The sequence below is a fragment of the Lactuca saligna genome, chromosome 9 (genome assembly GCF_052625555.1).
Source record: "Lactuca saligna cultivar CGN05327 chromosome 9, ASM5262555v1, whole genome shotgun sequence".
Classification (NCBI taxonomy): domain Eukaryota; kingdom Viridiplantae; phylum Streptophyta; class Magnoliopsida; order Asterales; family Asteraceae; genus Lactuca; species Lactuca saligna.
Genome location: NC_136425.1, coordinates 10,129,173 through 10,138,524, shown reverse-complemented (window position 1 = coordinate 10,138,524; position 9,352 = coordinate 10,129,173). Strand labels below are relative to the sequence as shown.

Sequence of the window (9,352 nt, the reverse complement as noted above, 5' to 3'; positions counted from 1 at the left end):
AATGTTAATTACAGAGATGAATGTGTAAATATAAGTACAAGTATCGTAAATGAGATAATCGTGTGTGTAATGTGATGAATACAAGTGTTATTTATAGTTTAATGTTAATAACAAGAAGTACGATAATTTCGGGATCCTCCGAGATTAGCTTATAGACATTATTTGATTTGATATTCTTGGTCTTTTGCCTGGTTAAGATGATTCTTTATTGAGAATAAGTTTTTAGCTGTCTATTTCTGCACAATTGAGAAAAATAAAGAAGCATATAGCCGTTATAAATGTTAGGAAAATAAATGATAATAATCAGGATCCTGAAGTATGTTTAAGGATCTTGAGGCTTTGAGGATCCTAAATGTGATTATGGGATCCCGACCCTAACAATTGCCCCCAAATTATTCCTATGAAATATTGAGGTTAGTTATCCGATATTTAAAGGGATAATTTAGGTAAATTAATATTAATTAAGAGAAAGAGATAGGAAAATTGAATTTCAAATCTTAAGTGGATAGGATTTATCCGATCAAGGGTAGTTATTGCTTATTCAAATCATATTTTTTTCTTTTGTGGCTAGGTTAAGTAGGGTAAGGAACCGTCATTTTCTTTTACCTTCTTTATCATTCCCTCCGATCATCCATAATCTCTTTCAGAGATAATTCCCTTTTTCCTTGTATTTCTTTGTTTTTTCTGCAATCGTTCATGTGAAAAAAGTTGACTCGTTCGTGTGCCAACATTATTGCTCCGTCGAAGAGCGATTTCTTGAACCAGGAGATCATGACCTACAATAAGATATGTTCCTTTGATGACAAGGACATGTAATACCTTAAGTTTATAGGAGCTTTCCCTTCCGACATTGGTTTCAAACCTTTCGATGCCTCTATTCAACCTGATTTTGCATCTTCTTCATAGGTATGTTTTTCGAAATACCCTTTTCCATTGATTTAAGGTATCCGTTTTCCGGCATTGTCTCCAAGTTCTTACAAGCTACTGAACTTTCATTTTGTTCAAACCATGCATGTAATTTGGAGGATTTTGTCGTGGATTAACCGAGTAAATCTTTCACATAATCAAGAGATAGGTCTTCCTGAGTTAGCCTTCATTTATGAGCTTTCTACCTTTTGGAAATTCTCGTTTCTTACTCAAGGTCAAGCCCAACTGGTACCCTTTGATTTTGAAATCAAAACACAATGATGGAGCCTGGAAGGAGAAGTATTTCTTTGTGAGGCGTGACTCTATTGTCGGCGGAGAGTTTTTGCCTAAAACTTGGGCTAAAAAGGGTAGGGTTCGTTTGTTGGTTTTGAAAATCCTAAATTTTACCCTTCTTATTTTGTTTGTTTGAATGCGGGTTTGAAGTTTGCAGAAGCTTTTTTTGAAGCTGAAGATACCGAGGCAAAGGTTTCAGGCTCTACCAGCGGGTGTTAGGACGTTCAAGTTTGATTGTGCGAATCTTCAGGAAGGTTCATCCACGACTGCTTCCATGGCTACCGATTGGGATACTTTTCTGTTTATTTACTTCAATATTAGGATCGTGAATTTACAAGGATCCTTCATGGTTTGCAAGATCCAAAACTACTCGTCCTAGTGCTCGCTTTGCTTTGGCTGATCTTGAGGATGACATGTTTAGTGGTCTGCTCTATGTAAAGAAGGAAAAGATCCCACCTTCTGCTCCCACCAAGAATACCCAGCTTGACCTTACTGTGAAGCCTTCTTCATCTCGCAAGAAAAGATCTTCCGATTTTTGGGATCTTGAGAATTTAGGAACAGGCGAAGCATTAAGGAAGGTGATTTCTTTCTCCCAGTCTGTAAGTGCTTTTGTGTTCCCCTTATTCAAATTCAATTTTCTACTTATTGTTGCTTTTTACAGGTGGTTGATCATGTCTCTCATTCTTATGAGGATTCCAAGGCAAAGTTGACTTAAACAAAGCGTGCCTTGAGAGGGCAAGAGGAGATTAACAAGGAGCTTCTGCAGAGGGTGGAGATGTTGTTCAAGGAAAAAATTGATAAGGAGGAGGATCATGCGGCTGAGATAATTAAGGTCATAGCTGAGGTGAAAGCTAGTGTTGCAGTGGCTATTTAGGAAATAAAGATCAAGCTTGCAGATGATCTGGAGAATGTGGGATCCTGGAATGTGATCGGATGGTGTGAGGCCCTTACCAAGTTGTTTGGCAAGCCTGTAAAAGCTAGTCATGATCTTACATTGTAGCTGAAGAAGGGAAAAGAGAAAGGGCAAGACAGAGGTGGTTCTGAGTGGTGGCGATCGATCTATGTTTTAACATTTATTTGGTTTTTCTAAAAACAATTTGAATGAATTTAGGTTTGTAAGACAATATTACTATTTTCCGTTTTTTTGTGGGGTTGGTGGGCAACCCTTTCAATGTTATGGTTGTTTATATTTCTTTTCATGCTTGATTGAATTGCGTGGTTTTAATAGTAGGATTTTCGAGGATCCTTATAATCAGGATCTTAGAGAGTTCGGGATTTGCAAGAACTCTCAGGATCTGAGTAACCTGAAAATAGTAAGTAGCCAACTTAGGATCTCAAATAGTTGAGATCCTTTTGGGATGATAAATCTTCAACAATGCAAAAAAATGATAGATAGAACCTAATTATCCTTAGGTTTTTTAGCTTTTAGACTTAAGAGAAGTGTAAAATTACGATTCACTTAGTTCCATAGGATCCTGAAGTTCGTATATGAAAGGGACCTTACTTTAACAGTTCATCAAGGAGGATCCTTGATTGTCTTCGACTTAGTAAACTTCAAGGAGGATCCCACCTTAGGAATCAATTGGAAATGAGTCCAATTTGGAAAATAACTTAGGGAACTTTTGTTTTGCAACATGATAGTGCTACAAGTCTTGCATATTTTTTGGGGAGTATCCCGTCTTGAAGCAATACATTAGTATCGTAATTCTTGAAAAACCTTAGGAGAAAATCCCAATCTTAGCAAATCACTGGAGAAGATCCCAAATTGTATGATAACATGAAAATATTGTAAACCTTACTTGTTTTTTTTGGGAATATCCCAACTTGAGATAACATGAAAATGTTATGAACCTTGTGTATTTTTTGGGGAAGATCCTGACTTAAGATAATATGAAAATGTTATGAACCTTCTATTTTAACTTTATGATCTTAGCTTATGTTCATAAATAAGAGGGTCGCCAAGTCACTACAGCATGAAATGATCCCCATATCCACATCCCGTAGTTAGATAATGTGCATCCAAGGAAGGTGTAGAAACCTTAACTCGTATGAAAGAGGTAATTAACTCTTTAAACCTCATAGGGGATTAAGTACACTTATTCGTAGGAGAGATGATCAATTTTTATTCTTAGTTTAAGAATTATAGAACGTCATGGCTATAGGAATCTTAGGTGCCAGAGTCCTCAAATGTCAAGATCATTGTGATAAGGGATTTAGATGCAACGTGAAATTCTTAGATGGACCATCATTAAGCTTGTGGGAGCAGTAGGTTGGTGATGACTTGTCAGGAAGTCAAGTGTATATTTAAGGTTTTTGGGCACAATTTTTGGACTTGTGGATTTGTTGGAAATTCACAATTGGTGTCTTTTGATTATTCTTTATGCTTGATTTGGTGGTTTTCCTAGTTAGGGACTAGGGTAGGTATGATATATGTTTGTTCATAAAACTTAGGGTATGGTTTCTGAAGTATAGACTGATTGGTTCCCGGTTTTGGAAAGTATATTGATGGAGTTGATTTGTGGTTTTTTGTTGACAATTGTGGGTTTCCGAGTGATCTCTCAACTTCTCTTTATAGATGCCTTGATTTCGAAGGGGTTAAATAGAGCTTGTGTAATATGTTGCATTAACATCAGAGATTATAATCAAGACAGATTTTGAGGATGAAATCTAGTTTAAGTAATGAAGAGTTGTAACGTCTTCTTTTAAGAAGTTTCTTATTTTCAGGATTGTATACATTCGATGGATTAAGTAAAGGTCTTGGGCTTCAAGGGAATGTGGTTTAGACCTTATTGGATGGTAACAATATTGGATAAGTGATTAAATCCTTGGTTTGTGTCTTGGAGTCATAAAATGGGAAAAGTGATGTTTTAAACTTCTTTCATGAATTATGGTTTTTATTTCGACATGTGTTAATAAAAAAATTAACTAGATAGAAGTATGGGGGTCATTGAAACCTTTCCGTGGATATAAAGATCCTCGAAAACGAAGAAGTTATGACTGTTTGAAGTTGGAGTGAAATTGGGCGAAAACTCGTCCTCACGAGGTGAGAAGTAATTCTCACAATGTGAGAAGTGCTCACGAAGTGAGAATTTATTCTCACGACATGAGAATTGTGCAGCCCAAAAGCCCACAAAATTTTTAGGGTTTTGGTATTTAAAGGTGAGGATTCATGTTTTACGGTATTTTCTTAGCCTCCATCATATCTAGAACCTCTTGGGATAAATCCTAGCCTCCATTTTGAAGATTTGAGCCTCCCATCTCCTATATCATCCATTTTTTAGTATTTTGGTGGTTTGGGAGTAATATTTTCATACAAGATTGATCCTTGAAGCGTGACAATTGAAGATCTCAACTTTCATCTACCTTCTAGACCTTTCTGAGTTATAAAGTTCCAAGCTTTATTGCATTTCATCTTTGGATCTAAGTGTATTTGGTGTTTTGGTCCATTTTAATGAGTTTTGAGTGAGAGTTGGGAATAAAGTTGCAACTTTATTACTGTCCAAAGTCCCAAGAACATTGTATGTTTCAGATCTGGACTCCAACACATTTTTGATCAGTTTAGAAGGTTTTCTTAGACCTCATGGACTTGGAAAGTTTTGATCTTTTTCCTTCCCTTTCAGCCATTCAAGTTATTTTGGTCATTTAATCTATTTTGATGTAATAAAGTTTAGATCTTCAAAGCTTGAAACATTATTATGGATAAAGTTGGAAAATTTATTCATCTAAACATCATACTGATTCAGATCTGAATCTTGGAGACTTGGACTTAATGGATTTAGCCGATAAAGATGCATGTTTGGTCCATTTGAGACTTAAATACTAGATATTGGTTGTTTGGACCATCCTAATGGATAAAGTTGAAAACTTTATCCATTATGAAGCCATTTAGGATCTAGATATGAGGTTATGGGCCTTAATATAAAGATATTAAGCACTTAATGAAGATTTTAGCCTTCTGACCAGAAGTCACGACATGACATAAGATGTGTCATGACGTGACAGTGCCCATAATCATAATTGTTTTGTCATTTCATTCTCAGAATGTGACCAAGGAACAAAGCAGTTAATATCGGCAATTTCCAGGTGATTTCCTGGTGGGATATTGGTTATTGGTACCTTTCAAAATAATAATGTCAAATATCGGAACTGCAAAAAACGGTGATATTTACCGATATTTATTGATATTTCCAGGTGATTTCCAGGTGGGTCTGTTGAAGATATAACCAAAATATTTATGTGGTTAGCCGATGAAAATAGACCTCTCACTTCGAGGTTCGAGCTTTTCGTGAGTCTCGCGTCTCACGAAAGCCTCACAACCCCAAACCTTGATGTGGTCTAGATTTGGAACTTTTCCACTCCACATCTCATGAGGTGTTTTGGCAACCTTCTTTGTAGGGACTATGTTAAGGATATGGGCAGCAGTCTCTAAGGCATACCCCCAAAATGAGATTGGTAGCGAAACTCGACTCATCAAGGAACGAACCATGTCCAACAAGGTTCAATTGCGCCTCTCAGCTACACCATTCAACTGTGGTGTTCTAGGAGGTGTCAATTGTGAGACTATCCCACATTCCTTAAGATATTCAAGGAACTCGGTACTAAGATACTCACCACCTCGATCAGATCGAAGCATCTTAATGTTCCTGCACAAATGATGCTCCACTTCTTACTTAAACTCTTTGAATTTATAAAAGGTTTCCGACTTATGTTTGATTAAGTAGACATATCCATATATACTAAAATCATCAATAAAAATCATATAAAAGCGATTAACATCTCTAGTGGTGGTTCTGAAGGGTCTACACGCATCTGTGTGTATGAGATCCAACAAACCTTCACCCCTAGCATTAGTGCCAGTAAAAAGGTGACTTTGTCATTTTCCAAGTAGACAAGATTCACAACTATCATCCGACTTTAGGTCGAATGAATCCAAGACTCCATCCTTTTGGAGTTGGCCTATGTGTTTCTTGCTTACATGTCCAAGATGAACATGCCATAAAGATGCTTTATCTAAGCTAGTGGAAGAGTCGATACACAATACATTATTTCCTAAGTTATCTACAACAGATACAGTTTCATACGCACCATCACAAGGTAATGCTTTAAAATAAAGAACACTATTATAGAAAGCATCAATACCACTACTTTTATTATCAAAATAAAAGGTGAACCCTTGTTTATACAATGCATGAAAGGAAATAACATTTCTTGCCATTTCTTGAAAATAACAACATTTATTCAAGTCTAATGTAAATCCACTATCTAGTAACAAGGAATAAAATCCAATCTTGGTGACAGGTGAAACTTTCATATTCTCCATGATTAGGTTTATCTTTCCATGCTCCAAATCCTCACTTCTTCTTAGTCCCTGCAGATCAGAACATATGTGAATTCCACAACCTGTATCAAGGACCCAAGACTTAGAATGAGGTGAGTTATTAGACAATATAGTGTATATACATGCGTGGTTGGGTTTTACTTTCCCATCCTTAAGATCTTGCTGGTATTTAGGGCAGTTTCGCTTCCAGTGCGACTTTTCATGGCAATAGAAGCATTCAGTCTCATTAGGGTTAGCAGAAGGAGTGACAAAACCTTTCTTGGTTTTGCTTGAAGAGGAACCCTTAGAAGGGTTCTTTCTATTCTTACCTTTGTCATGCCCGATTGCCAAGACATTGGCCGCAGTAGGAGTAGGAGGAGTAGTAACACCCGACTTACCCTTAAGACTACTTTCTGCAGTCTTCAAGAGTCCTTGAAGTTTACTAAGTGGAACTTCTTCCTTATTCATGTGGTATGTCATCCTAAATTGATCATAACATGAAGGTAAGGAGTGCAAGTGATATATATGATGGGTTTTGGTCATAAGACATCCTATGTGCTCATACAAACCCTAATGCTTGGATCTAGGTTTCTCTATTGTACATGCAAGTTATCCAAGACTATAAACCCTAATTCTAGCATTCAAGTAATCATATTAACATGAGAATAAGTTTATAATGTTACCTTAATTGTTATGTAGCAATAACAATCCCAAATCTCCTTGTATTGACTTTGGAAGGCTTAGAGTCACAAGTGTCACTCCTCTAATGGTTCACAAACACCATAAGCATGAGGATGAAGAGGAGAGAGGTTGGAAGCTTCTCAAAAACGTGTGAAACCCTAGAGGAGGCTTAGCCACGTTTTTGGTCCTTAAGGGATCTATATATAGTGAGGCAATTAGGGTTATCTAACAAGGAAACCCTATTTGGATGCTTAAGCCCTAAGCAACCCATGGAGCCCTTTCCTTAAGTCCTTGGACGATTTCATATGGGCTTCCCCTATAGAATTCGTCCACCTTATAATATAAGGCAATCCATGGCCCAAATTGCAATTATCTTATAATTACAATTCCAGTCCCTTAAGTTTAATCAATCTCTTTTAGTCACAAAACTAATTACCAATTAATTATTGACTATTATTAATTAAACAATATGATTTCTCCTTTAATATATTATTCTCATAATATATTAATAAATCATATTTAATCATTTCTCTCCATAATTCATCCTATCAATTTGCTTTGGTGAAGGCAACCCAAAAGGACCATGCACCATCGGGTCAAGTACATACCAAAATAGTTATGGACTTAGACACTAATCCAACAATATATTGTTAACTCCTTAGGAAAGTCAACATTCAGTTTCTTCAAGCGATCCACAAATCTTTGCATTTTCTGCATGTGGGTCGTGGGGGCTCATTGTCCTTCATTTGGGTGGTTATCATGGAGGAGATTATTTCATACCTCTCTTGACGAGCACTTTGATGGTATCACTCCATCAAGTCCATGTGCATCTCAAAAAGGTAATAGTCCTCATAGGACTTTTGGAGCTCAACTGTCATTGTGGCAGTCATGATACATGCTACTTTGGTAGCATCCCTTTCATGTGCTTGAAATGCAGCAATCTCCTCTGGGGTAGCAATTGACTCATCAATCTCCTTCGGCTCCTTATGAAGGATATATTCTTTGTCCTCATAGCGAATGACCATCCTGATGTTTTTGATCCAATCCATAAAATTGGATGTATCAAAGATGACTCTCCCAAAAAGGTTCATGAGAGAGAAGGAGTCAGTAGGGTTTGAGCCAGAAGTATTGTTTTCGGAAGACATCTGAAATGAAAGAATAAGTTTAGATAATATTTCAGGATAGTCCTTAATAAAGCACCCAAATGTTATATTAAGGCTAGGACCCAACACAGTATTCTAACACTCATATGGTGTACATGCACCCCTAGAAACCTTGGATCTATGTTTGACTAAGATACATGCAAAATGATTTTCCAAGGTTCATAATATTATCTAGCATACATGGGGATCTTTTATTCTAATAGTTAGTAAGAATTACATGCCTCTTTGTAGCTTGGATTCCTTTGAAACCTTGTGAGCCTAGCACTTCAAGTGTGATGCCTCAAATGTCTCACACAACACCAAGTACACTTGGAATAAACTCTAAGAGAATAAGAACACTTGCAAAATCAGTTTTCCCTCCTCTTTCTTTCTAGTGACCGATTTTGGTGAATAGAATAACCTTTATATAGTGTGTCATAATTAGGGTTACACCATGTAATCCCTAATTGTCATGACTTTTCATTTCCATGACCCATAGGTTATGTAACCCGCATGGAGCATCTTATGGGTTTAACCCAACTTGATAATCCATGGAGCCTTGGCCCACTATATAAGTTATGGATGATTGACATAATCAACCCATATATTTAATTAGTCTTCTTTTGATCACATAATTATTTCCAAATTAATTATTGATCAATACTAACTAAATATTATTATTCTTATTATTAATATATTAGAACTTATAATATATTAATAAACCATAAGTGTCTTAGTTCTCTCATGTAGTCTATCCAAGTGCATGATGCCATGCAACCCAAATGGACCATGCTGGGTCGGGTCAAGTACATACCAAATATAGTTATGGAATTAGACACTATATCCAGCAGGGCCTTCATTAGCCATGTCGTGGCAATGCCAGGACAAAATAGTTGCGACTCTAATCACCGTCACGTCGTGATAATCCTTATGTAACGTCGTGACTTCTGTCAGAAATCCAAAATCTTCATTAAGTGCTTAATTCCTTCATACCAAGACCCATAACTTCAGA

General features: G+C 36.6%; 1 long non-coding RNA gene across 2 annotated transcripts; it reads left to right on the top strand.

Moving 5' to 3' along the window:
* The first annotated feature begins 589 nt into the window (after positions 1-589).
* Positions 590-2,399, top strand: LOC145014232 (uncharacterized). Of its 2 annotated transcripts, XR_013665454.1 has the most exons (4): positions 590-906; positions 1,026-1,274; positions 1,351-1,778; positions 1,862-2,399. It is a non-coding gene; the product is annotated as an uncharacterized LOC145014232 (long non-coding RNA). The 2 variants fall into 2 exon arrangements; XR_013665453.1 differs by having other exon boundaries at positions 591-1,274.
* The last annotated feature ends 6,953 nt before the right edge of the window (positions 2,400-9,352 follow it).